This window comes from Phyllobates terribilis, unplaced genomic scaffold (genome assembly GCF_046119375.1).
Source record: "Phyllobates terribilis strain yellow unplaced genomic scaffold, ASM4611937v1 Scaffold_40__1_contigs__length_11209783, whole genome shotgun sequence".
Classification (NCBI taxonomy): Eukaryota; Metazoa; Chordata; class Amphibia; order Anura; family Dendrobatidae; genus Phyllobates; species Phyllobates terribilis.
This window is the reverse complement of record NW_027362800.1, coordinates 9,069,154-9,091,746: the sequence shown is the minus strand read 5'-3', so window position 1 is coordinate 9,091,746 and position 22,593 is coordinate 9,069,154. Positions and strand designations below refer to the sequence as shown.

The following is a 22,593-nucleotide window of genomic DNA, read 5'->3' as shown; positions in this document are numbered from 1 at the left end:
CAACCCCCCCTATTCCTGGCCTCCGGGCTAGGAAGGGGAATTTTTATAAACCCGGTCGGAGGTCCGGTCAGCTTTGGGCTGAGAAACCAACACAGGCTCCAGCTCCACTAGGGTGGCAGCCTAGATGGAAGCTGGGAGCACGAAAACAGCTCTTCTCCGGCTTCGGCTAGGGAGAGCATCGGAGATCCCTGACCCTCGCTGTGGCCTTCTGGCTCGGAGGGATGGGGATGGTTTATTGGGGATCCTCTCCTCCGGGAAGGGTCCACATGAATCCTCGCCTCGTGCGCTGTTTTGGTGTGACTTCGGTCACATTTTTCAGTGCCTTGGATGCAGCTTCAATCAAAAAATCTGTTCTTATCAGTTTAATATCTGATACGTCCCCTATCTGGGGACCATATATTAAATGGATTTTTAGAACAGGGAGATGGAAAAAGAGCTTGCTCTGTCCACTCCACGCATTGACCTGGTATTGCAGTATCTCCAGGACCGGTGCACCCCTTCTTTAATGCAGTTTCTAAAATCAGAAAGAATTGAATTCAATGCTTTTTGTTCATTTTGCTTGTTTGTCGGATTTTGGGATGGACTCTTTGGCTTTGCTTTTCTTCTCCTCATTGGATTTTTCATGTTAAAAGTTGCAGAAGCCAGATGACAAGCTCATTTTGGTTCAACTTCAGCAACTGTGCATTGCATTGCCATGTAATGTAATGTAATGCAATGCTATCTATCTAGCTCTCCCTCTATACTTCCTTTTGGATAAACAGACATATTAGGCAAGCATTTTGGAGCTTTCACCTAAATAACTACAGGTGGTGAGATAAGCTGCACAATATAATTGACCTTTCAGTATATTGTTGCACACACACCATCTATTTAGCAAATGCCCTTGTTATCAACAGCAGCCTTTTAAACTCACCTGAGCTAACAGGTATGTGAGCTGGTTACTCTGCTGCGCTTAAAATTTCTTTTTTGGTTTGCTACAATGCCTTTTCTGAAACGTTGTCTCCCTCTGCTGGAACACTGACTTCTTTCATTTAATGCCTGCAGACTATAAAAGAGAAACCAACCCAAAAAGTTTGGTTGATTAGTCTGTGGCATTCTTTTAAACTGTTGCTTATGGCGGTCTCTGTGAGCTTCTCAGTGACATTCAGCCATCCAGGTATCCCGCCTGCAGTAGACGGAATGTGGCAATGGAACGCTGGCTGCACGTGTCATAATAGGCTCTGAGCCTTTATATACCTGCGCACAGCAGCAGCCACCTTCAGTCTGCTGCTGGACAGCCAGCAGCAGCAGCAGCAGGAGAGGTAATTAATCAGCAACCCTCCTGCTAAGGGTAGACAGCTGCTCGTTCCACCCCCCCCCCCGCCTTAATTGGTTCTCCTCCCTTCCAACGGTGTTGAGGCGGGTGGGAACAGCCGGGGGTTGAGGGTACTGTGCTAAAAGAGGTGGAGTTATGCAGATCTAAAACGCGTGGATTGCAGCAGCAGCAAGCCGAAAAGTGCAGGCATGTGAGGGATCTAGAGGTTGACAGCATGTCTTCTTAACGGGAGTCCAGGTGGCCATCTCCACAAATGGACTTTTCAGAATCCTTGGGTGGCACCGTAGTCGGAAACCAATTCTGGTTATCGCTTCTCGGCCTTTTGGCTAAGATCAAGTGTAGTATCTGTTCTTATCAGTTTAATATCTGATACGTCCCCTATCTGGGGACCATATATTAAATGGATTTTTAGAACAGGGAGATGGAAAAAGAGCTTGCTCTGTCCACTCCACGCATTGACCTGGTATTGCAGTATCTCCAGGACCGGTGCACCCCTTCTTTAATGCAGTTTCTAAAATCAGAAAGAATTGAATTCAATGCTTTTTGTTCATTTTGCTTGTTTGTCGGATTTTGGGATGGACTCTTTGGCTTTGCTTTTCTTCTCCTCATTGGATTTTTCATGTTAAAAGTTGCAGAAGCCAGATGACAAGCTCATTTTGGTTCAACTTCAGCAACTGTGCATTGCATTGCCATGTAATGTAATGTAATGCAATGCTATCTATCTAGCTCTCCCTCTATACTTCCTTTTGGATAAACAGACATATTAGGCAAGCATTTTGGAGCTTTCACCTAAATAACTACAGGTGGTGAGATAAGCTGCACAATATAATTGACCTTTCAGTATATTGTTGCACACACACCATCTATTTAGCAAATGCCCTTGTTATCAACAGCAGCCTTTTAAACTCACCTGAGCTAACAGGTATGTGAGCTGGTTACTCTGCTGCGCTTAAAATTTCTTTTTTGGTTTGCTACAATGCCTTTTCTGAAACGTTGTCTCCCTCTGCTGGAACACTGACTTCTTTCATTTAATGCCTGCAGACTATAAAAGAGAAACCAACCCAAAAAGTTTGGTTGATTAGTCTGTGGCATTCTTTTAAACTGTTGCTTATGGCGGTCTCTGTGAGCTTCTCAGTGACATTCAGCCATCCAGGTATCCCGCCTGCAGTAGACGGAATGTGGCAATGGAACGCTGGCTGCGCGTGTCATAATAGGCTCTGAGCCTTTATATACCTGCGCACAGCAGCAGCCACGTTCAGTCTGCTGCTGGACAGCCAGCAGCAGCAGCAGCAGGAGAGGTAATTAATCAGCAACCCTCCTGCTAAGGGTAGACAGCTGCTCGTTCCACCCCCCCCCCGCCTTAATTGGTTCTCCTCCCTTCCAACGGTGTTGAGGCGGGTGGGAACAGCCGGGGGTTGAGGGTACTGTGCTAAAAGAGGTGGAGTTATGCAGATCTAAAACGCGTGGATTGCAGCAGCAGCAAGCCGAAAAGTGCAGGCATGTGAGGGATCTAGAGGTTGACAGCATGTCTTCTTAACGGGAGTCCAGGTGGCCATCTCCACAAATGGACTTTTCAGAATCCTTGGGTGGCACCGTAGTCGGAAACCAATTCTGGTTATCGCTTCTCGGCCTTTTGGCTAAGATCAAGTGTAGTATCTGTTCTTATCAGTTTAATATCTGATACGTCCCCTATCTGGGGACCATATATTAAATGGATTTTTAGAACAGGGAGATGGAAAAAGAGCTTGCTCTGTCCACTCCACGCATTGACCTGGTATTGCAGTATCTCCAGGACCGGTGCACCCCTTCTTTAATGCAGTTTCTAAAATCAGAAAGAATTGAATTCAATGCTTTTTGTTCATTTTGCTTGTTTGTCGGATTTTGGGATGGACTCTTTGGCTTTGCTTTTCTTCTCCTCATTGGATTTTTCATGTTAAAAGTTGCAGAAGCCAGATGACAAGCTCATTTTGGTTCAACTTCAGCAACTGTGCATTGCATTGCCATGTAATGTAATGTAATGCAATGCTATCTATCTAGCTCTCCCTCTATACTTCCTTTTGGATAAACAGACATATTAGGCAAGCATTTTGGAGCTTTCACCTAAATAACTACAGGTGGTGAGATAAGCTGCACAATATAATTGACCTTTCAGTATATTGTTGCACACACACCATCTATTTAGCAAATGCCCTTGTTATCAACAGCAGCCTTTTAAACTCACCTGAGCTAACAGGTATGTGAGCTGGTTACTCTGCTGCGCTTAAAATTTCTTTTTTGGTTTGCTACAATGCCTTTTCTGAAACGTTGTCTCCCTCTGCTGGAACACTGACTTCTTTCATTTAATGCCTGCAGACTATAAAAGAGAAACCAACCCAAAAAGATTGGTTGATTAGTCTGTGGCATTCTTTTAAACTGTTGCTTATGGCGGTCTCTGTGAGCTTCTCAGTGACATTCAGCCATCCAGGTATCCCGCCTGCAGTAGACGGAATGTGGCAATGGAACGCTGGCTGCGCGTGTCATAATAGGCTCTGAGCCTTTATATACCTGCGCACAGCAGCAGCCACCTTCAGTCTGCTGCTGGACAGCCAGCAGCATCAGCAGCAGGAGAGGTAATTAATCAGAAACCCTCCTGCTAAGGGTAGACAGCTGCTCGTTCCACCCCCCCCCCCCGCCTTAATTGGTTCTCCTCCCTTCCAACGGTGTTGAGGCGGGTGGGAACAGCCGGGGGTTGAGGGTACTGTGCTAAAAGAGGTGGAGTTATGCAGATCTAAAACGCGTGGATTGCAGCAGCAGCAAGCCGAAAAGTGCAGGCATGTGAGGGATCTAGAGGTTGACAGCATGTCTTCTTAACGGGAGTCCAGGTGGCCATCTCCACAAATGGACTTTTCAGAATCCTTGGGTGGCACCGTAGTCGGAAACCAATTCTGGTTATCGCTTCTCGGCCTTTTGGCTAAGATCAAGTGTAGTATCTGTTCTTATCAGTTTAATATCTGATACGTCCCCTATCTGGGGACCATATATTAAATGGATTTTTAGAACAGGGAGATGGAAAAAGAGCTTGCTCTGTCCACTCCACGCATTGACCTGGTATTGCAGTATCTCCAGGACCGGTGCACCCCTTCTTTAATGCAGTTTCTAAAATCAGAAAGAATTGAATTCAATGCTTTTTGTTCATTTTGCTTGTTTGTCGGATTTTGGGATGGACTCTTTGGCTTTGCTTTTCTTCTCCTCATTGGATTTTTCATGTTAAAAGTTGCAGAAGCCAGATGACAAGCTCATTTTGGTTCAACTTCAGCAACTGTGCATTGCATTGCCATGTAATGTAATGTAATGCAATGCTATCTATCTAGCTCTCCCTCTATACTTCCTTTTGGATAAACAGACATATTAGGCAAGCATTTTGGAGCTTTCACCTAAATAACTACAGGTGGTGAGATAAGCTGCACAATATAATTGACCTTTCAGTATATTGTTGCACACACACCATCTATTTAGCAAATGCCCTTGTTATCAACAGCAGCCTTTTAAACTCACCTGAGCTAACAGGTATGTGAGCTGGTTACTCTGCTGCGCTTAAAATTTCTTTTTTGGTTTGCTACAATGCCTTTTCTGAAACGTTGTCTCCCTCTGCTGGAACACTGACTTCTTTCATTTAATGCCTGCAGACTATAAAAGAGAAACCAACCCAAAAAGTTTGGTTGATTAGTCTGTGGCATTCTTTTAAACTGTTGCTTATGGCGGTCTCTGTGAGCTTCTCAGTGACATTCAGCCATCCAGGTATCCCGCCTGCAGTAGACGGAATGTGGCAATGGAACGCTGGCTGCGCGTGTCATAATAGGCTCTGAGCCTTTATATACCTGCGCACAGCAGCAGCCACGTTCAGTCTGCTGCTGGACAGCCAGCAGCAGCAGCAGCAGGAGAGGTAATTAATCAGCAACCCTCCTGCTAAGGGTAGACAGCTGCTCGTTCCACCCCCCCCCCGCCTTAATTGGTTCTCCTCCCTTCCAACGGTGTTGAGGCGGGTGGGAACAGCCGGGGGTTGAGGGTACTGTGCTAAAAGAGGTGGAGTTATGCAGATCTAAAACGCGTGGATTGCAGCAGCAGCAAGCCGAAAAGTGCAGGCATGTGAGGGATCTAGAGGTTGACAGCATGTCTTCTTAACGGGAGTCCAGGTGGCCATCTCCACAAATGGACTTTTCAGAATCCTTGGGTGGCACCGTAGTCGGAAACCAATTCTGGTTATCGCTTCTCGGCCTTTTGGCTAAGATCAAGTGTAGTATCTGTTCTTATCAGTTTAATATCTGATACGTCCCCTATCTGGGGACCATATATTAAATGGATTTTTAGAACAGGGAGATGGAAAAAGAGCTTGCTCTGTCCACTCCACGCATTGACCTGGTATTGCAGTATCTCCAGGACCGGTGCACCCCTTCTTTAATGCAGTTTCTAAAATCAGAAAGAATTGAATTCAATGCTTTTTGTTCATTTTGCTTGTTTGTCGGATTTTGGGATGGACTCTTTGGCTTTGCTTTTCTTCTCCTCATTGGATTTTTCATGTTTAAAGTTGCAGAAGCCAGATGACAAGCTCATTTTGGTTCAACTTCAGCAACTGTGCATTGCATTGCCATGTAATGTAATGTAATGCAATGCTATCTATCTAGCTCTCCCTCTATACTTCCTTTTGGATAAACAGACATATTAGGCAAGCATTTTGGAGCTTTCACCTAAATAACTACAGGTGGTGAGATAAGCTGCACAATATAATTGACCTTTCAGTATATTGTTGCACACACACCATCTATTTAGCAAATGCCCTTGTTATCAACAGCAGCCTTTTAAACTCACCTGAGCTAACAGGTATGTGAGCTGGTTACTCTGCTGCGCTTAAAATTTCTTTTTTGGTTTGCTACAATGCCTTTTCTGAAACGTTGTCTCCCTCTGCTGGAACACTGACTTCTTTCATTTAATGCCTGCAGACTATGAAAGAGAAACCAACCCAAAAAGTTTGGTTGATTAGTCTGTGGCATTCTTTTAAACTGTTGCTTATGGCGGTCTCTGTGAGCTTCTCAGTGACATTCAGCCATCCAGGTATCCCGCCTGCAGTAGACGGAATGTGGCAATGGAACGCTGGCTGCGTGTGTCATAATAGGCTCTGAGCCTTTATATACCTGCGCACAGCAGCAGCCACCTTCAGTCTGCTGCTGGACAGCCAGCAGCAGCAGCAGCAGGAGAGGTAATTAATCAGCAACCCTCCTGCTAAGGGTAGACAGCTGCTCGTTCCACCCCCCCCCCCCCCCGCCTTAATTGGTTCTCCTCCCTTCCAACGGTGTTGAGGCGGGTGGGAACAGCCGGGGGTTGAGGGTACTGTGCTAAAAGAGGTGGAGTTATGCAGATCTAAAACGCGTGGATTGCAGCAGCAGCAAGCCGAAAAGTGCAGGCATGTGAGGGATCTAGAGGTTGACAGCATGTCTTCTTAACGGGAGTCCAGGTGGCCATCTCCACAAATGGACTTTTCAGAATCCTTGGGTGGCACCGTAGTCGGAAACCAATTCTGGTTATCGCTTCTCGGCCTTTTGGCTAAGATCAAGTGTAGTATCTGTTCTTATCAGTTTAATATCTGATACGTCCCCTATCTGGGGACCATATATTAAATGGATTTTTAGAACAGGGAGATGGAAAAAGAGCTTGCTCTGTCCACTCCACGCATTGACCTGGTATTGCAGTATCTCCAGGACCGGTGCACCCCGTCTTTAATGCAGTTTCTAAAATCAGAAAGAATTGAATTCAATGCTTTTTGTTCATTTTGCTTGTTTGTCGGATTTTGGGATGGACTCTTTGGCTTTGCTTTTCTTCTCCTCATTGGATTTTTCATGTTAAAAGTTGCAGAAGCCAGATGACAAGCTCATTTTGGTTCAACTTCAGCAACTGTGCATTGCATTGCCATGTAATGTAATGTAATGCAATGCTATCTATCTAGCTCTCCCTCTATACTTCCTTTTGGATAAACAGACATATTAGGCAAGCATTTTGGAGCTTTCACCTAAATAACTACAGGTGGTGAGATAAGCTGCACAATATAATTGACCTTTCAGTATATTGTTGCACACACACCATCTATTTAGCAAATGCCCTTGTTATCAACAGCAGCCTTTTAAACTCACCTGAGCTAACAGGTATGTGAGCTGGTTACTCTGCTGCGCTTAAAATTTCTTTTTTGGTTTGCTACAATGCCTTTTCTGAAACGTTGTCTCCCTCTGCTGGAACACTGACTTCTTTCATTTAATGCCTGCAGACTATAAAAGAGAAACCAACCCAAAAAGTTTGGTTGATTAGTCTGTGGCATTCTTTTAAACTGTTGCTTATGGCGGTCTCTGTGAGCTTCTCAGTGACATTCAGCCATCCAGGTATCCCGCCTGCAGTAGACGGAATGTGGCAATGGAACGCTGGCTGCGCGTGTCATAATAGGCTCTGAGCCTTTATATACCTGCGCACAGCAGCAGCCACCTTCAGTCTGCTGCTGGACAGCCAGCAGCAGCAGCAGCAGGAGAGGTAATTAATCAGCAACCCTCCTGCTAAGGGTAGACAGCTGCTCGTTCCACCCCCCCCCCCCGCCTTAATTGGTTCTCCTCCCTTCCAACGGTGTTGAGGCGGGTGGGAACAGCCGGGGGTTGAGGGTACTGTGCTAAAAGAGGTGGAGTTATGCAGATCTAAAACGCGTGGATTGCAGCAGCAGCAAGCCGAAAAGTGCAGGCATGTGAGGGATCTAGAGGTTGACAGCATGTCTTCTTAACGGGAGTCCAGGTGGCCATCTCCACAAATGGACTTTTCAGAATCCTTGGGTGGCACCGTAGTCGGAAACCAATTCTGGTTATCGCTTCTCGGCCTTTTGGCTAAGATCAAGTGTAGTATCTGTTCTTATCAGTTTAATATCTGATACGTCCCCTATCTGGGGACCATATATTAAATGGATTTTTAGAACAGGGAGATGGAAAAAGAGCTTGCTCTGTCCACTCCACGCATTGACCTGGTATTGCAGTATCTCCAGGACCGGTGCACCCCTTCTTTAATGCAGTTTCTAAAATCAGAAAGAATTGAATTCAATGCTTTTTGTTCATTTTGCTTGTTTGTCGGATTTTGGGATGGACTCTTTGGCTTTGCTTTTCTTCTCCTCATTGGATTTTTCATGTTAAAAGTTGCAGAAGCCAGATGACAAGCTCATTTTGGTTCAACTTCAGCAACTGTGCATTGCATTGCCATGTAATGTAATGTAATGCAATGCTATCTATCTAGCTCTCCCTCTATACTTCCTTTTGGATAAACAGACATATTAGGCAAGCATTTTGGAGCTTTCACCTAAATAACTACAGGTGGTGAGATAAGCTGCACAATATAATTGACCTTTCAGTATATTGTTGCACACACACCATCTATTTAGCAAATGCCCTTGTTATCAACAGCAGCCTTTTAAACTCACCTGAGCTAACAGGTATGTGAGCTGGTTACTCTGCTGCGCTTAAAATTTCTTTTTTGGTTTGCTACAATGCCTTTTCTGAAACGTTGTCTCCCTCTGCTGGAACACTGACTTCTTTCATTTAATGCCTGCAGACTATAAAAGAGAAACCAACCCAAAAAGTTTGTTTGATTAGTCTGTGGCATTCTTTTAAACTGTTGCTTATGGCGGTCTCTGTGAGCTTCTCAGTGACATTCAGCCATCCAGGTATCCCGCCTGCAGTAGACGGAATGTGGCAATGGAACGCTGGCTGCGCGTGTCATAATAGGCTCTGAGCCTTTATATACCTGCGCACAGCAGCAGCCACGTTCAGTCTGCTGCTGGACAGCCAGCAGCAGCAGCAGCAGGAGAGGTAATTAATCAGCAACCCTCCTGCTAAGGGTAGACAGCTGCTCGTTCCACCCCCCCCCCGCCTTAATTGGTTCTCCTCCCTTCCAACGGTGTTGAGGCGGGTGGGAACAGCCGGGGGTTGAGGGTACTGTGCTAAAAGAGGTGGAGTTATGCAGATCTAAAACGCGTGGATTGCAGCAGCAGCAAGCCGAAAAGTGCAGGCATGTGAGGGATCTAGAGGTTGACAGCATGTCTTCTTAACGGGAGTCCAGGTGGCCATCTCCACAAATGGACTTTTCAGAATCCTTGGGTGGCACCGTAGTCGGAAACCAATTCTGGTTATCGCTTCTCGGCCTTTTGGCTAAGATCAAGTGTAGTATCTGTTCTTATCAGTTTAATATCTGATACGTCCCCTATCTGGGGACCATATATTAAATGGATTTTTAGAACAGGGAGATGGAAAAAGAGCTTGCTCTGTCCACTCCACGCATTGACCTGGTATTGCAGTATCTCCAGGACCGGTGCACCCCTTCTTTAATGCAGTTTCTAAAATCAGAAAGAATTGAATTCAATGCTTTTTGTTCATTTTGCTTGTTTGTCGGATTTTGGGATGGACTCTTTGGCTTTGCTTTTCTTCTCCTCATTGGATTTTTCATGTTAAAAGTTGCAGAAGCCAGATGACAAGCTCATTTTGGTTCAACTTCAGCAACTGTGCATTGCATTGCCATGTAATGTAATGTAATGCAATGCTATCTATCTAGCTCTCCCTCTATACTTCCTTTTGGATAAACAGACATATTAGGCAAGCATTTTGGAGCTTTCACCTAAATAACTACAGGTGGTGAGATAAGCTGCACAATATAATTGACCTTTCAGTATATTGTTGCACACACACCATCTATTTAGCAAATGCCCTTGTTATCAACAGCAGCCTTTTAAACTCACCTGAGCTAACAGGTATGTGAGCTGGTTACTCTGCTGCGCTTAAAATTTCTTTTTTGGTTTGCTACAATGCCTTTTCTGAAACGTTGTCTCCCTCTGCTGGAACACTGACTTCTTTCATTTAATGCCTGCAGACTATAAAAGAGAAACCAACCCAAAAAGTTTGGTTGATTAGTCTGTGGCATTCTTTTAAACTGTTGCTTATGGCGGTCTCTGTGAGCTTCTCAGTGACATTCAGCCATCCAGGTATCCCGCCTGCAGTAGACGGAATGTGGCAATGGAACGCTGGCTGCGCGTGTCATAATAGGCTCTGAGCCTTTATATACCTGCGCACAGCAGCAGCCACCTTCAGTCTGCTGCTGGACAGCCAGCAGCAGCAGCAGCAGGAGAGGTAATTAATCAGCAACCCTCCTGCTAAGGGTAGACAGCTGCTCGTTCCACCCCCCCCCCGCCTTAATTGGTTCTCCTCCCTTCCAACGGTGTTGAGGCGGGTGGGAACAGCCGGGGGTTGAGGGTACTGTGCTAAAAGAGGTGGAGTTATGCAGATCTAAAACGCGTGGATTGCAGCAGCAGCAAGCCGAAAAGTGCAGGCATGTGAGGGATCTAGAGGTTGACAGCATGTCTTCTTAACGGGAGTCCAGGTGGCCATCTCCACAAATGGACTTTTCAGAATCCTTGGGTGGCACCGTAGTCGGAAACCAATTCTGGTTATCGCTTCTCGGCCTTTTGGCTAAGATCAAGTGTAGTATCTGTTCTTATCAGTTTAATATCTGATACGTCCCCTATCTGGGGACCATATATTAAATGGATTTTTAGAACAGGGAGATGGAAAAAGAGCTTGCTCTGTCCACTCCACGCATTGACCTGGTATTGCAGTATCTCCAGGACCGGTGCACCCCTTCTTTAATGCAGTTTCTAAAATCAGAAAGAATTGAATTCAATGCTTTTTGTTCATTTTGCTTGTTTGTCGGATTTTGGGATGGACTCTTTGGCTTTGCTTTTCTTCTCCTCATTGGATTTTTCATGTTAAAAGTTGCAGAAGCCAGATGACAAGCTCATTTTGGTTCAACTTCAGCAACTGTGCATTGCATTGCCATGTAATGTAATGTAATGCAATGCTATCTATCTAGCTCTCCCTCTATACTTCCTTTTGGATAAACAGACATATTAGGCAAGCATTTTGGAGCTTTCACCTAAATAACTACAGGTGGTGAGATAAGCTGCACAATATAATTGACCTTTCAGTATATTGTTGCACACACACCATCTATTTAGCAAATGCCCTTGTTATCAACAGCAGCCTTTTAAACTCACCTGAGCTAACAGGTATGTGAGCTGGTTACTCTGCTGCGCTTAAAATTTCTTTTTTGGTTTGCTACAATGCCTTTTCTGAAACGTTGTCTCCCTCTGCTGGAACACTGACTTCTTTCATTTAATGCCTGCAGACTATAAAAGAGAAACCAACCCAAAAAGATTGGTTGATTAGTCTGTGGCATTCTTTTAAACTGTTGCTTATGGCGGTCTCTGTGAGCTTCTCAGTGACATTCAGCCATCCAGGTATCCCGCCTGCAGTAGACGGAATGTGGCAATGGAACGCTGGCTGCGCGTGTCATAATAGGCTCTGAGCCTTTATATACCTGCGCACAGCAGCAGCCACCTTCAGTCTGCTGCTGGACAGCCAGCAGCAGCAGCAGCAGGAGAGGTAATTAATCAGCAACCCTCCTGCTAAGGGTAGACAGCTGCTCGTTCCACCCCCCCCCCCCGCCTTAATTGGTTCTCCTCCCTTCCAACGGTGTTGAGGCGGGTGGGAACAGCCGGGGGTTGAGGGTACTGTGCTAAAAGAGGTGGAGTTATGCAGATCTAAAACGCGTGGATTGCAGCAGCAGCAAGCCGAAAAGTGCAGGCATGTGAGGGATCTAGAGGTTGACAGCATGTCTTCTTAACGGGAGTCCAGGTGGCCATCTCCACAAATGGACTTTTCAGAATCCTTGGGTGGCACCGTAGTCGGAAACCAATTCTGGTTATCGCTTCTCGGCCTTTTGGCTAAGATCAAGTGTAGTATCTGTTCTTATCAGTTTAATATCTGATACGTCCCCTATCTGGGGACCATATATTAAATGGATTTTTAGAACAGGGAGATGGAAAAAGAGCTTGCTCTGTCCACTCCACGCATTGACCTGGTATTGCAGTATCTCCAGGACCGGTGCACCCCTTCTTTAATGCAGTTTCTAAAATCAGAAAGAATTGAATTCAATGCTTTTTGTTCATTTTGCTTGTTTGTCGGATTTTGGGATGGACTCTTTGGCTTTGCTTTTCTTCTCCTCATTGGATTTTTCATGTTAAAAGTTGCAGAAGCCAGATGACAAGCTCATTTTGGTTCAACTTCAGCAACTGTGCATTGCATTGCCATGTAATGTAATGTAATGCAATGCTATCTATCTAGCTCTCCCTCTATACTTCCTTTTGGATAAACAGACATATTAGGCAAGCATTTTGGAGCTTTCACCTAAATAACTACAGGTGGTGAGATAAGCTGCACAATATAATTGACCTTTCAGTATATTGTTGCACACACACCATCTATTTAGCAAATGCCCTTGTTATCAACAGCAGCCTTTTAAACTCACCTGAGCTAACAGGTATGTGAGCTGGTTACTCTGCTGCGCTTAAAATTTCTTTTTTGGTTTGCTACAATGCCTTTTCTGAAACGTTGTCTCCCTCTGCTGGAACACTGACTTCTTTCATTTAATGCCTGCAGACTATAAAAGAGAAACCAACCCAAAAAGTTTGGTTGATTAGTCTGTGGCATTCTTTTAAACTGTTGCTTATGGCGGTCTCTGTGAGCTTCTCAGTGACATTCAGCCATCCAGGTATCCCGCCTGCAGTAGACGGAATGTGGCAATGGAACGCTGGCTGCGCGTGTCATAATAGGCTCTGAGCCTTTATATACCTGCGCACAGCAGCAGCCACGTTCAGTCTGCTGCTGGACAGCCAGCAGCAGCAGCAGCAGGAGAGGTAATTAATCAGCAACCCTCCTGCTAAGGGTAGACAGCTGCTCGTTCCACCCCCCCCCCCGCCTTAATTGGTTCTCCTCCCTTCCAACGGTGTTGAGGCGGGTGGGAACAGCCGGGGGTTGAGGGTACTGTGCTAAAAGAGGTGGAGTTATGCAGATCTAAAACGCGTGGATTGCAGCAGCAGCAAGCCGAAAAGTGCAGGCATGTGAGGGATCTAGAGGTTGACAGCATGTCTTCTTAACGGGAGTCCAGGTGGCCATCTCCACAAATGGACTTTTCAGAATCCTTGGGTGGCACCGTAGTCGGAAACCAATTCTGGTTATCGCTTCTCGGCCTTTTGGCTAAGATCAAGTGTAGTATCTGTTCTTATCAGTTTAATATCTGATACGTCCCCTATCTGGGGACCATATATTAAATGGATTTTTAGAACAGGGAGATGGAAAAAGAGCTTGCTCTGTCCACTCCACGCATTGACCTGGTATTGCAGTATCTCCAGGACCGGTGCACCCCTTCTTTAATGCAGTTTCTAAAATCAGAAAGAATTGAATTCAATGCTTTTTGTTCATTTTGCTTGTTTGTCGGATTTTGGGATGGACTCTTTGGCTTTGCTTTTCTTCTCCTCATTGGATTTTTCATGTTTAAAGTTGCAGAAGCCAGATGACAAGCTCATTTTGGTTCAACTTCAGCAACTGTGCATTGCATTGCCATGTAATGTAATGTAATGCAATGCTATCTATCTAGCTCTCCCTCTATACTTCCTTTTGGATAAACAGACATATTAGGCAAGCATTTTGGAGCTTTCACCTAAATAACTACAGGTGGTGAGATAAGCTGCACAATATAATTGACCTTTCAGTATATTGTTGCACACACACCATCTATTTAGCAAATGCCCTTGTTATCAACAGCAGCCTTTTAAACTCACCTGAGCTAACAGGTATGTGAGCTGGTTACTCTGCTGCGCTTAAAATTTCTTTTTTGGTTTGCTACAATGCCTTTTCTGAAACGTTGTCTCCCTCTGCTGGAACACTGACTTCTTTCATTTAATGCCTGCAGACTATGAAAGAGAAACCAACCCAAAAAGTTTGGTTGATTAGTCTGTGGCATTCTTTTAAACTGTTGCTTATGGCGGTCTCTGTGAGCTTCTCAGTGACATTCAGCCATCCAGGTATCCCGCCTGCAGTAGACGTAATGTGGCAATGGAACGCTGGCTGCGCGTGTCATAATAGGCTCTGAGCCTTTATATACCTGCGCACAGCAGCAGCCACCTTCAGTCTGCTGCTGGACAGCCAGCAGCAGCAGCAGCAGGAGAGGTAATTAATCAGCAACCCTCCTGCTAAGGGTAGACAGCTGCTCGTTCCACCCCCCCCCCCCCGCCTTAATTGGTTCTCCTCCCTTCCAACGGTGTTGAGGCGGGTGGGAACAGCCGGGGGTTGAGGGTACTGTGCTAAAAGAGGTGGAGTTATGCAGATCTAAAACGCGTGGATTGCAGCAGCAGCAAGCCGAAAAGTGCAGGCATGTGAGGGATCTAGAGGTTGACAGCATGTCTTCTTAACGGGAGTCCAGGTGGCCATCTCCACAAATGGACTTTTCAGAATCCTTGGGTGGCACCGTAGTCGGAAACCAATTCTGGTTATCGCTTCTCGGCCTTTTGGCTAAGATCAAGTGTAGTATCTGTTCTTATCAGTTTAATATCTGATACGTCCCCTATCTGGGGACCATATATTAAATGGATTTTTAGAACAGGGAGATGGAAAAAGAGCTTGCTCTGTCCACTCCACGCATTGACCTGGTATTGCAGTATCTCCAGGACCGGTGCACCCCTTCTTTAATGCAGTTTCTAAAATCAGAAAGAATTGAATTCAATGCTTTTTGTTCATTTTGCTTGTTTGTCGGATTTTGGGATGGACTCTTTGGCTTTGCTTTTCTTCTCCTCATTGGATTTTTCATGTTAAAAGTTGCAGAAGCCAGATGACAAGCTCATTTTGGTTCAACTTCAGCAACTGTGCATTGCATTGCCATGTAATGTAATGTAATGCAATGCTATCTATCTAGCTCTCCCTCTATACTTCCTTTTGGATAAACAGACATATTAGGCAAGCATTTTGGAGCTTTCACCTAAATAACTACAGGTGGTGAGATAAGCTGCACAATATAATTGACCTTTCAGTATATTGTTGCACACACACCATCTATTTAGCAAATGCCCTTGTTATCAACAGCAGCCTTTTAAACTCACCTGAGCTAACAGGTATGTGAGCTGGTTACTCTGCTGCGCTTAAAATTTCTTTTTTGGTTTGCTACAATGCCTTTTCTGAAACGTTGTCTCCCTCTGCTGGAACACTGACTTCTTTCATTTAATGCCTGCAGACTATAAAAGAGAAACCAACCCAAAAAGATTGGTTGATTAGTCTGTGGCATTCTTTTAAACTGTTGCTTATGGCGGTCTCTGTGAGCTTCTCAGTGACATTCAGCCATCCAGGTATCCCGCCTGCAGTAGACGGAATGTGGCAATGGAACGCTGGCTGCGCGTGTCATAATAGGCTCTGAGCCTTTATATACCTGCGCACAGCAGCAGCCACCTTCAGTCTGCTGCTGGACAGCCAGCAGCAGCAGCAGCAGGAGAGGTAATTAATCAGCAACCCTCCTGCTAAGGGTAGACAGCTGCTCGTTCCACCCCCCCCCCCCCCGCCTTAATTGGTTCTCCTCCCTTCCAACGGTGTTGAGGCGGGTGGGAACAGCCGGGGGTTGAGGGTACTGTGCTAAAAGAGGTGGAGTTATGCAGATCTAAAACGCGTGGATTGCAGCAGCAGCAAGCCGAAAAGTGCAGGCATGTGAGGGATCTAGAGGTTGACAGCATGTCTTCTTAACGGGAGTCCAGGTGGCCATCTCCACAAATGGACTTTTCAGAATCCTTGGGTGGCACCGTAGTCGGAAACCAATTCTGGTTATCGCTTCTCGGCCTTTTGGCTAAGATCAAGTGTAGTATCTGTTCTTATCAGTTTAATATCTGATACGTCCCCTATCTGGGGACCATATATTAAATGGATTTTTAGAACAGGGAGATGGAAAAAGAGCTTGCTCTGTCCACTCCACGCATTGACCTGGTATTGCAGTATCTCCAGGACCGGTGCACCCCTTCTTTAATGCAGTTTCTAAAATCAGAAAGAATTGAATTCAATGCTTTTTGTTCATTTTGCTTGTTTGTCGGATTTTGGGATGGACTCTTTGGCTTTGCTTTTCTTCTCCTCATTGGATTTTTCATGTTAAAAGTTGCAGAAGCCAGATGACAAGCTCATTTTGGTTCAACTTCAGCAACTGTGCATTGCATTGCCATGTAATGTAATGTAATGCAATGCTATCTATCTAGCTCTCCCTCTATACTTCCTTTTGGATAAACAGACATATTAGGCAAGCATTTTGGAGCTTTCACCTAAATAACTACAGGTGGTGAGATAAGCTGCACAATATAATTGACCTTTCAGTATATTGTTGCACACACACCATCTATTTAGCAAATGCCCTTGTTATCAACAGCAGCCTTTTAAACTCACCTGAGCTAACAGGTATGTGAGCTGGTTACTCTGCTGCGCTTAAAATTTCTTTTTTGGTTTGCTACAATGCCTTTTCTGAAACGTTGTCTCCCTCTGCTGGAACACTGACTTCTTTCATTTAATGCCTGCAGACTATAAAAGAGAAACCAACCCAAAAAGTTTGGTTGATTAGTCTGTGGCATTCTTTTAAACTGTTGCTTATGGCGGTCTCTGTGAGCTTCTCAGTGACATTCAGCCATCCAGGTATCCCGCCTGCAGTAGACGGAATGTGGCAATGGAACGCTGGCTGCGCGTGTCATAATAGGCTCTGAGCCTTTATATACCTGCGCACAGCAGCAGCCACCTTCAGTCTGCTGCTGGACAGCCAGCAGCAGCAGCAGCAGGAGAGGTAATTAATCAGCAACCCTCCTGCTAAGGGTAGACAGCTGCTCGTTCCACCCCCCCCCCCCGCCTTAATTGGTTCTCCTCCCTTCCAACGGTGTTGAGGCGGGTGGGAACAGCCGGGGGTTGAGGGTACTGTGCTAAAAGAGGTGGAGTTATGCAGATCTAAAACGCGTGGATTGCAGCAGCAGCAAGCCGAAAAGTGCAGGCATGTGAGGGATCTAGAGGTTGACAGCATGTCTTCTTAACGGGAGTCCAGGTGGCCATCTCCACAAATGGACTTTTCAGAATCCTTGGGTGGCACCGTAGTCGGAAACCAATTCTGGTTATCGCTTCTCGGCCTTTTGGCTAAGATCAAGTGTAGTATCTGTTCTTATCAGTTTAATATCTGATACGTCCCCTATCTGGGGACCATATATTAAATGGATTTTTAGAACAGGGAGATGGAAAAAGAGCTTGCTCTGTCCACTCCACGCATTGACCTGGTATTGCAGTATCTCCAGGACCGGTGCACCCCTTCTTTAATGCAGTTTCTAAAATCAGAAAGAATTGAATTCAATGCTTTTTGTTCATTTTGCTTGTTTGTCGGATTTTGGGATGGACTCTTTGGCTTTGCTTTTCTTCTCCTCATTGGATTTTTCATGTTAAAAGTTGCAGAAGCCAGATGACAAGCTCATTTTGGTTCAACTTCAGCAACTGTGCATTGCATTGCCATGTAATGTAATGTAATGCAATGCTATCTATCTAGCTCTCCCTCTATACTTCCTTTTGGATAAACAGACATATTAGGCAAGCATTTTGGAGCTTTCACCTAAATAACTACAGGTGGTGAGATAAGCTGCACAATATAATTGACCTTTCAGTATATTGTTGCACACACACCATCTATTTAGCAAATGCCCTTGTTATCAACAGCAGCCTTTTAAACTCACCTGAGCTAACAGGTATGTGAGCTGGTTACTCTGCTGCGCTTAAAATTTCTTTTTTGGTTTGCTACAATGCCTTTTCTGAAACGTTGTCTCCCTCTGCTGGAACACTGACTTCTTTCATTTAATGCCTGCAGACTATAAAAGAGAAACCAACCCAAAAAGTTTGGTTGATTAGTCTGTGGCATTCTTTTAAACTGTTGCTTATGGCGGTCTCTGTGAGCTTCTCAGTGACATTCAGCCATCCAGGTATCCCGCCTGCAGTAGACGGAATGTGGCAATGGAACGCTGGCTGCGCGTGTCATAATAGGCTCTGAGCCTTTATATACCTGCGCACAGCAGCAGCCACCTTCAGTCTGCTGCTGGACAGCCAGCAGCAGCAGCAGCAGGAGAGGTAATTAATCAGCAACCCTCCTGCTAAGGGTAGACAGCTGCTCGTTCCACCCCCCCCCCGCCTTAATTGGTTCTCCTCCCTTCCAACGGTGTTGAGGCGGGTGGGAACAGCCGGGGGTTGAGGGTACTGTGCTAAAAGAGGTGGAGTTATGCAGATCTAAAACGCGTGGATTGCAGCAGCAGCAAGCCGAAAAGTGCAGGCATGTGAGGGATCTAGAGGTTGACAGCATGTCTTCTTAACGGGAGTCCAGGTGGCCATCTCCACAAATGGACTTTTCAGAATCCTTGGGTGGCACCGTAGTCGGAAACCAATTCTGGTTATCGCTTCTCGGCCTTTTGGCTAAGATCAAGTGTAGTATCTGTTCTTATCAGTTTAATATCTGATATGTCCCCTATCTGGGGACCATATATTAAATGGATTTTTAGAACAGGGAGATGGAAAAAGAGCTTGCTCTGTCCATTCCACGCATTGACCTGGTATTGCAGTATCTCCAGGACCGGTGCACCCCTTCTTTAATGCAGTTTCTAAAATCAGAAAGAATTGAATTCAATGCTTTTTGTTCATTTTGCTTGTTTGTCGGATTTTGGGATGGACTCTTTGGCTTTGCTTTTCTTCTCCTCATTGGATTTTTCATGTTAAAAGTTGCAGAAGCCAGATGACAAGCTCATTTTGGTTCAACTTCAGCAACTGTGCATTGCATTGCCATGTAATGTAATGTAATGCAATGCTATCTATCTAGCTCTCCCTCTATACTTCCTTTTGGATAAACAGACATATTAGGCAAGCATTTTGGAGCTTTCACCTAAATAACTACAGGTGGTGAGATAAGCTGCACAATATAATTGACCTTTCAGTATATTGTTGCACACACACCATCTATTTAGCAAATGCCCTTGTTATCAACAGCAGCCTTTTAAACTCACCTGAGCTAACAGGTATGTGAGCTGGTTACTCTGCTGCGCTTAAAATTTCTTTTTTGGTTTGCTACAATGCCTTTTCTGAAACGGTGTCTCCCTCTGCTGGAACACTGACTTCTTTCATTTAATGCCTGCAGACTATAAAAGAGAAACCAACCCAAAAAGTTTGGTTGATTAGTCTGTGGCATTCTTTTAAACTGTTGCTTATGGCGGTCTCTGTGAGCTTCTCAGTGACATTCAGCCATCCAGGTATCCCGCCTGCAGTAGACGGAATGTGGCAATGGAACGCTGGCTGCGCGTGTCATAATAGGCTCTGAGCCTTTATGTACCTGCGCACAGCAGCAGCCACCTTCAGTCTGCTGCTGGACAGCCAGCAGCAGCAGCAGCAGGAGAGGTAATTAATCAGCAACCCTCCTGCTAAGGGTAGACAGCTGCTCGTTCCACCCCCCCCCCCGCCTTAATTGGTTCTCCTCCCTTCCAACGGTGTTGAGGCGGGTGGGAACAGCCGGGGGTTGAGGGTACTGTGCTAAAAGAGGTGGAATTATGCAGATCTAAAACGCGTGGATTGCAGCAGCAGCAAGCCGAAAAGTGCAGGCATGTGAGGGATCTAGAGGTTGACAGCATGTCTTCTTAACGGGAGTCCAGGTGGCCATCTCCACAAATGGACTTTTCAGAATCCTTGGGTGGCACCGTAGTCGGAAACCAATTCTGGTTATCGCTTCTCGGCCTTTTGGCTAAGATCAAGTGTAGTATCTGTTCTTATCAGTTTAATATCTGATACGTCCCCTATCTGGGGACCATATATTAAATGGATTTTTAGAACAGGGAGATGGAAAAAGAGCTTGCTCTGTCCACTCCACGTATTGACCTGGTATTGCAGTATCTCCAGGACCGGTGCACCCCTTCTTTAATGCAGTTTCTAAAATCAGAAAGAATTGAATTCAATGCTTTTTGTTCATTTTGCTTGTTTGTCGGATTTTGGGATGGACTCTTTGGCTTTGCTTTTCTTCTCCTCATTGGATTTTTCATGTTAAAAGTTGCAGAAGCCAGATGACAAGCTCATTTTGGTTCAACTTCAGCAACTGTGCATTGCATTGCCATGTAATGTAATGTAATGCAATGCTATCTATCTAGCTCTCCCTCTATACTTCCTTTTGGATAAACAGACATATTAGGCAAGCATTTTGGAGCTTTCACCTAAATAACTACAGGTGGTGAGATAAGCTGCACAATATAATTGACCTTTCAGTATATTGTTGCACACACACCATCTATTTAGCAAATGCCCTTGTTATCAACAGCAGCCTTTTAAACTCACCTGAGCTAACAGGTATGTGAGCTGGTTACTCTGCTGCGCTTAAAATTTCTTTTTTGGTTTGCTACAATGCCTTTTCTGAAACGTTGTCTCCCTCTGCTGGAACACTGACTTCTTTCATTTAATGCCTGCAGACTATAAAAGAGAAACCAACCCAAAAAGTTTGGTTGATTAGTCTGTGGCATTCTTTTAAACTGTTGCTTATGGCGGTCTCTGTGAGCTTCTCAGTGACATTCAGCCATCCAGGTATCCCGCCTGCAGTAGACGGAATGTGGCAATGGAACGCTGGCTGCGCGTGTCATAATAGGCTCTGAGCCTTTATATACCTGCGCACAGCAGCAGCCACCTTCAGTCTGCTGCTGGACAGCCAGCAGCAGCAGCAGCAGGAGAGGTAATTAATCAGCAACCCTCCTGCTAAGGGTAGACAGCTGCTCGTTCCACCCCCCCCCCCGCCTTAATTGGTTCTCCTCCCTTCCAACGGTGTTGAGGCGGGTGGGAACAGCCGGGGGTTGAGGGTACTGTGCTAAAAGAGGTGGAGTTATGCAGATCTAAAACGCGTGGATTGCAGCAGCAGCAAGCCGAAAAGTGCAGGCATGTGAGGGATCTAGAGGTTGACAGCATGTCTTCTTAACGGGAGTCCAGGTGGCCATCTCCACAAATGGACTTTTCAGAATCCTTGGGTGGCACCGTAGTCGGAAACCAATTCTGGTTATCGCTTCTCTGCCTTTTGGCTAAGATCAAGTGTAGTATCTGTTCTTATCAGTTTAATATCTGATACGTCCCCTATCTGGGGACCATATATTAAATGGATTTTTAGAACAGGGAGATGGAAAAAGAGCTTGCTCTGTCCACTCCACGCATTGACCTGGTATTGCAGTATCTCCAGGACCGGTGCACCCCTTCTTTAATGCAGTTTCTAAAATCAGAAAGAATTGAATTCAATGCTTTTTGTTCATTTTGCTTGTTTGTCGGATTTTGGGATGGACTCTTTGGCTTTGCTTTTCTTCTCCTCATTGGATTTTTCATGTTAAAAGTTGCAGAAGCCAGATGACAAGCTCATTTTGGTTCAACTTCAGCAACTGTGCATTGCATTGCCATGTAATGTAATGTAATGCAATGCTATCTATCTAGCTCTCCCTCTATACTTCCTTTTGGATAAACAGACATATTAGGCAAGCATTTTGGAGCTTTCACCTAAATAACTACAGGTGGTGAGATAAGCTGCACAATATAATTGACCTTTCAGTATATTGTTGCACACACACCATCTATTTAGCAAATGCCCTTGTTATCAACAGCAGCCTTTTAAACTCACCTGAGCTAACAGGTATGTGAGCTGGTTACTCTGCTGCGCTTAAAATTTCTTTTTTGGTTTGCTACAATGCCTTTTCTGAAACGTTGTCTCCCTCTGCTGGAACACTGACTTCTTTCATTTAATGCCTGCAGACTATAAAAGAGAAACCAACCCAAAAAGTTTGGTTGATTAGTCTGTGGCATTCTTTTAAACTGTTGCTTATGGCGGTTTCTGTGAGCTTCTCAGTGACATTCAGCCATCCAGGTATCCCGCCTGCAGTAGACGGAATGTGGCAATGGAACGCTGGCTGCGCGTGTCATAATAGGCTCTGAGCCTTTATATACCTGCGCACAGCAGCAGCCACCTTCAGTCTGCTGCTGGACAGCCAGCAGCAGCAGCAGGAGAGGTAATTAATCAGCAACCCTCCTGCTAAGGGTAGACAGCTGCTCGTTCCACCCCCCCCCGCCTTAATTGGTTCTCCTCCCTTCCAACGGTGTTGAGGCGGGTGGGAACAGCCGGGGGTTGAGGGTACTGTGCTAAAAGAGGTGGAGTTATGCAGATCTAAAACGCGTGGATTGCAGCAGCAGCAAGCCGAAAAGTGCAGGCATGTGAGGGATCTAGAGGTTGACAGCATGTCTTCTTAACGGGAGTCCAGGTGGCCATCTCCACAAATGGACTTTTCAGAATCCTTGGGTGGCACC

General features: G+C 45.4%; 17 non-coding genes across 17 annotated transcripts; all 17 read left to right on the top strand.

Annotated features, from left to right (window-relative positions):
• Nucleotides 1–318: 318 nt before the first annotated feature.
• LOC141185651 (U2 spliceosomal RNA) lies at nucleotides 319–500 on the top strand. Its single transcript, XR_012260292.1, has one exon. It is a non-coding gene; the product is annotated as a U2 spliceosomal RNA (small nuclear RNA).
• Nucleotides 501–1,621: 1,121 nt separating this feature from the next.
• LOC141189970 (U2 spliceosomal RNA) lies at nucleotides 1,622–1,812 on the top strand. Its single transcript, XR_012264008.1, has one exon. It is a non-coding gene; the product is annotated as a U2 spliceosomal RNA (small nuclear RNA).
• A 1,120-nt stretch (nucleotides 1,813–2,932) lies between these two features.
• On the top strand, nucleotides 2,933–3,123 carry LOC141189969 (U2 spliceosomal RNA). Its single transcript, XR_012264007.1, has one exon. It is a non-coding gene; the product is annotated as a U2 spliceosomal RNA (small nuclear RNA).
• Nucleotides 3,124–4,245: 1,122 nt separating this feature from the next.
• LOC141189968 (U2 spliceosomal RNA) lies at nucleotides 4,246–4,436 on the top strand. The gene has a single exon (XR_012264006.1). It is a non-coding gene; the product is annotated as a U2 spliceosomal RNA (small nuclear RNA).
• A 1,120-nt stretch (nucleotides 4,437–5,556) lies between these two features.
• On the top strand, nucleotides 5,557–5,747 carry LOC141189967 (U2 spliceosomal RNA). The gene has a single exon (XR_012264005.1). It is a non-coding gene; the product is annotated as a U2 spliceosomal RNA (small nuclear RNA).
• Nucleotides 5,748–6,872: 1,125 nt separating this feature from the next.
• On the top strand, nucleotides 6,873–7,063 carry LOC141184276 (U2 spliceosomal RNA). Its single transcript, XR_012259046.1, has one exon. It is a non-coding gene; the product is annotated as a U2 spliceosomal RNA (small nuclear RNA).
• Nucleotides 7,064–8,185: 1,122 nt separating this feature from the next.
• On the top strand, nucleotides 8,186–8,376 carry LOC141189966 (U2 spliceosomal RNA). The gene has a single exon (XR_012264004.1). It is a non-coding gene; the product is annotated as a U2 spliceosomal RNA (small nuclear RNA).
• A 1,120-nt stretch (nucleotides 8,377–9,496) lies between these two features.
• LOC141189965 (U2 spliceosomal RNA) lies at nucleotides 9,497–9,687 on the top strand. The gene has a single exon (XR_012264003.1). It is a non-coding gene; the product is annotated as a U2 spliceosomal RNA (small nuclear RNA).
• Nucleotides 9,688–10,807: 1,120 nt separating this feature from the next.
• LOC141189964 (U2 spliceosomal RNA) lies at nucleotides 10,808–10,998 on the top strand. The gene has a single exon (XR_012264002.1). It is a non-coding gene; the product is annotated as a U2 spliceosomal RNA (small nuclear RNA).
• Nucleotides 10,999–12,120: 1,122 nt separating this feature from the next.
• On the top strand, nucleotides 12,121–12,311 carry LOC141189963 (U2 spliceosomal RNA). Its single transcript, XR_012264001.1, has one exon. It is a non-coding gene; the product is annotated as a U2 spliceosomal RNA (small nuclear RNA).
• Nucleotides 12,312–13,432: 1,121 nt separating this feature from the next.
• Nucleotides 13,433–13,623, top strand: LOC141189962 (U2 spliceosomal RNA). The gene has a single exon (XR_012264000.1). It is a non-coding gene; the product is annotated as a U2 spliceosomal RNA (small nuclear RNA).
• Nucleotides 13,624–14,746: 1,123 nt separating this feature from the next.
• Nucleotides 14,747–14,937, top strand: LOC141189960 (U2 spliceosomal RNA). The gene has a single exon (XR_012263998.1). It is a non-coding gene; the product is annotated as a U2 spliceosomal RNA (small nuclear RNA).
• A 1,124-nt stretch (nucleotides 14,938–16,061) lies between these two features.
• Nucleotides 16,062–16,252, top strand: LOC141189959 (U2 spliceosomal RNA). Its single transcript, XR_012263997.1, has one exon. It is a non-coding gene; the product is annotated as a U2 spliceosomal RNA (small nuclear RNA).
• A 1,122-nt stretch (nucleotides 16,253–17,374) lies between these two features.
• LOC141189958 (U2 spliceosomal RNA) lies at nucleotides 17,375–17,565 on the top strand. The gene has a single exon (XR_012263996.1). It is a non-coding gene; the product is annotated as a U2 spliceosomal RNA (small nuclear RNA).
• Nucleotides 17,566–18,685: 1,120 nt separating this feature from the next.
• Nucleotides 18,686–18,876, top strand: LOC141184205 (U2 spliceosomal RNA). The gene has a single exon (XR_012258983.1). It is a non-coding gene; the product is annotated as a U2 spliceosomal RNA (small nuclear RNA).
• A 1,121-nt stretch (nucleotides 18,877–19,997) lies between these two features.
• LOC141184359 (U2 spliceosomal RNA) lies at nucleotides 19,998–20,188 on the top strand. Its single transcript, XR_012259122.1, has one exon. It is a non-coding gene; the product is annotated as a U2 spliceosomal RNA (small nuclear RNA).
• A 1,121-nt stretch (nucleotides 20,189–21,309) lies between these two features.
• LOC141184120 (U2 spliceosomal RNA) lies at nucleotides 21,310–21,500 on the top strand. Its single transcript, XR_012258905.1, has one exon. It is a non-coding gene; the product is annotated as a U2 spliceosomal RNA (small nuclear RNA).
• The last annotated feature ends 1,093 nt before the right edge of the window (nucleotides 21,501–22,593 follow it).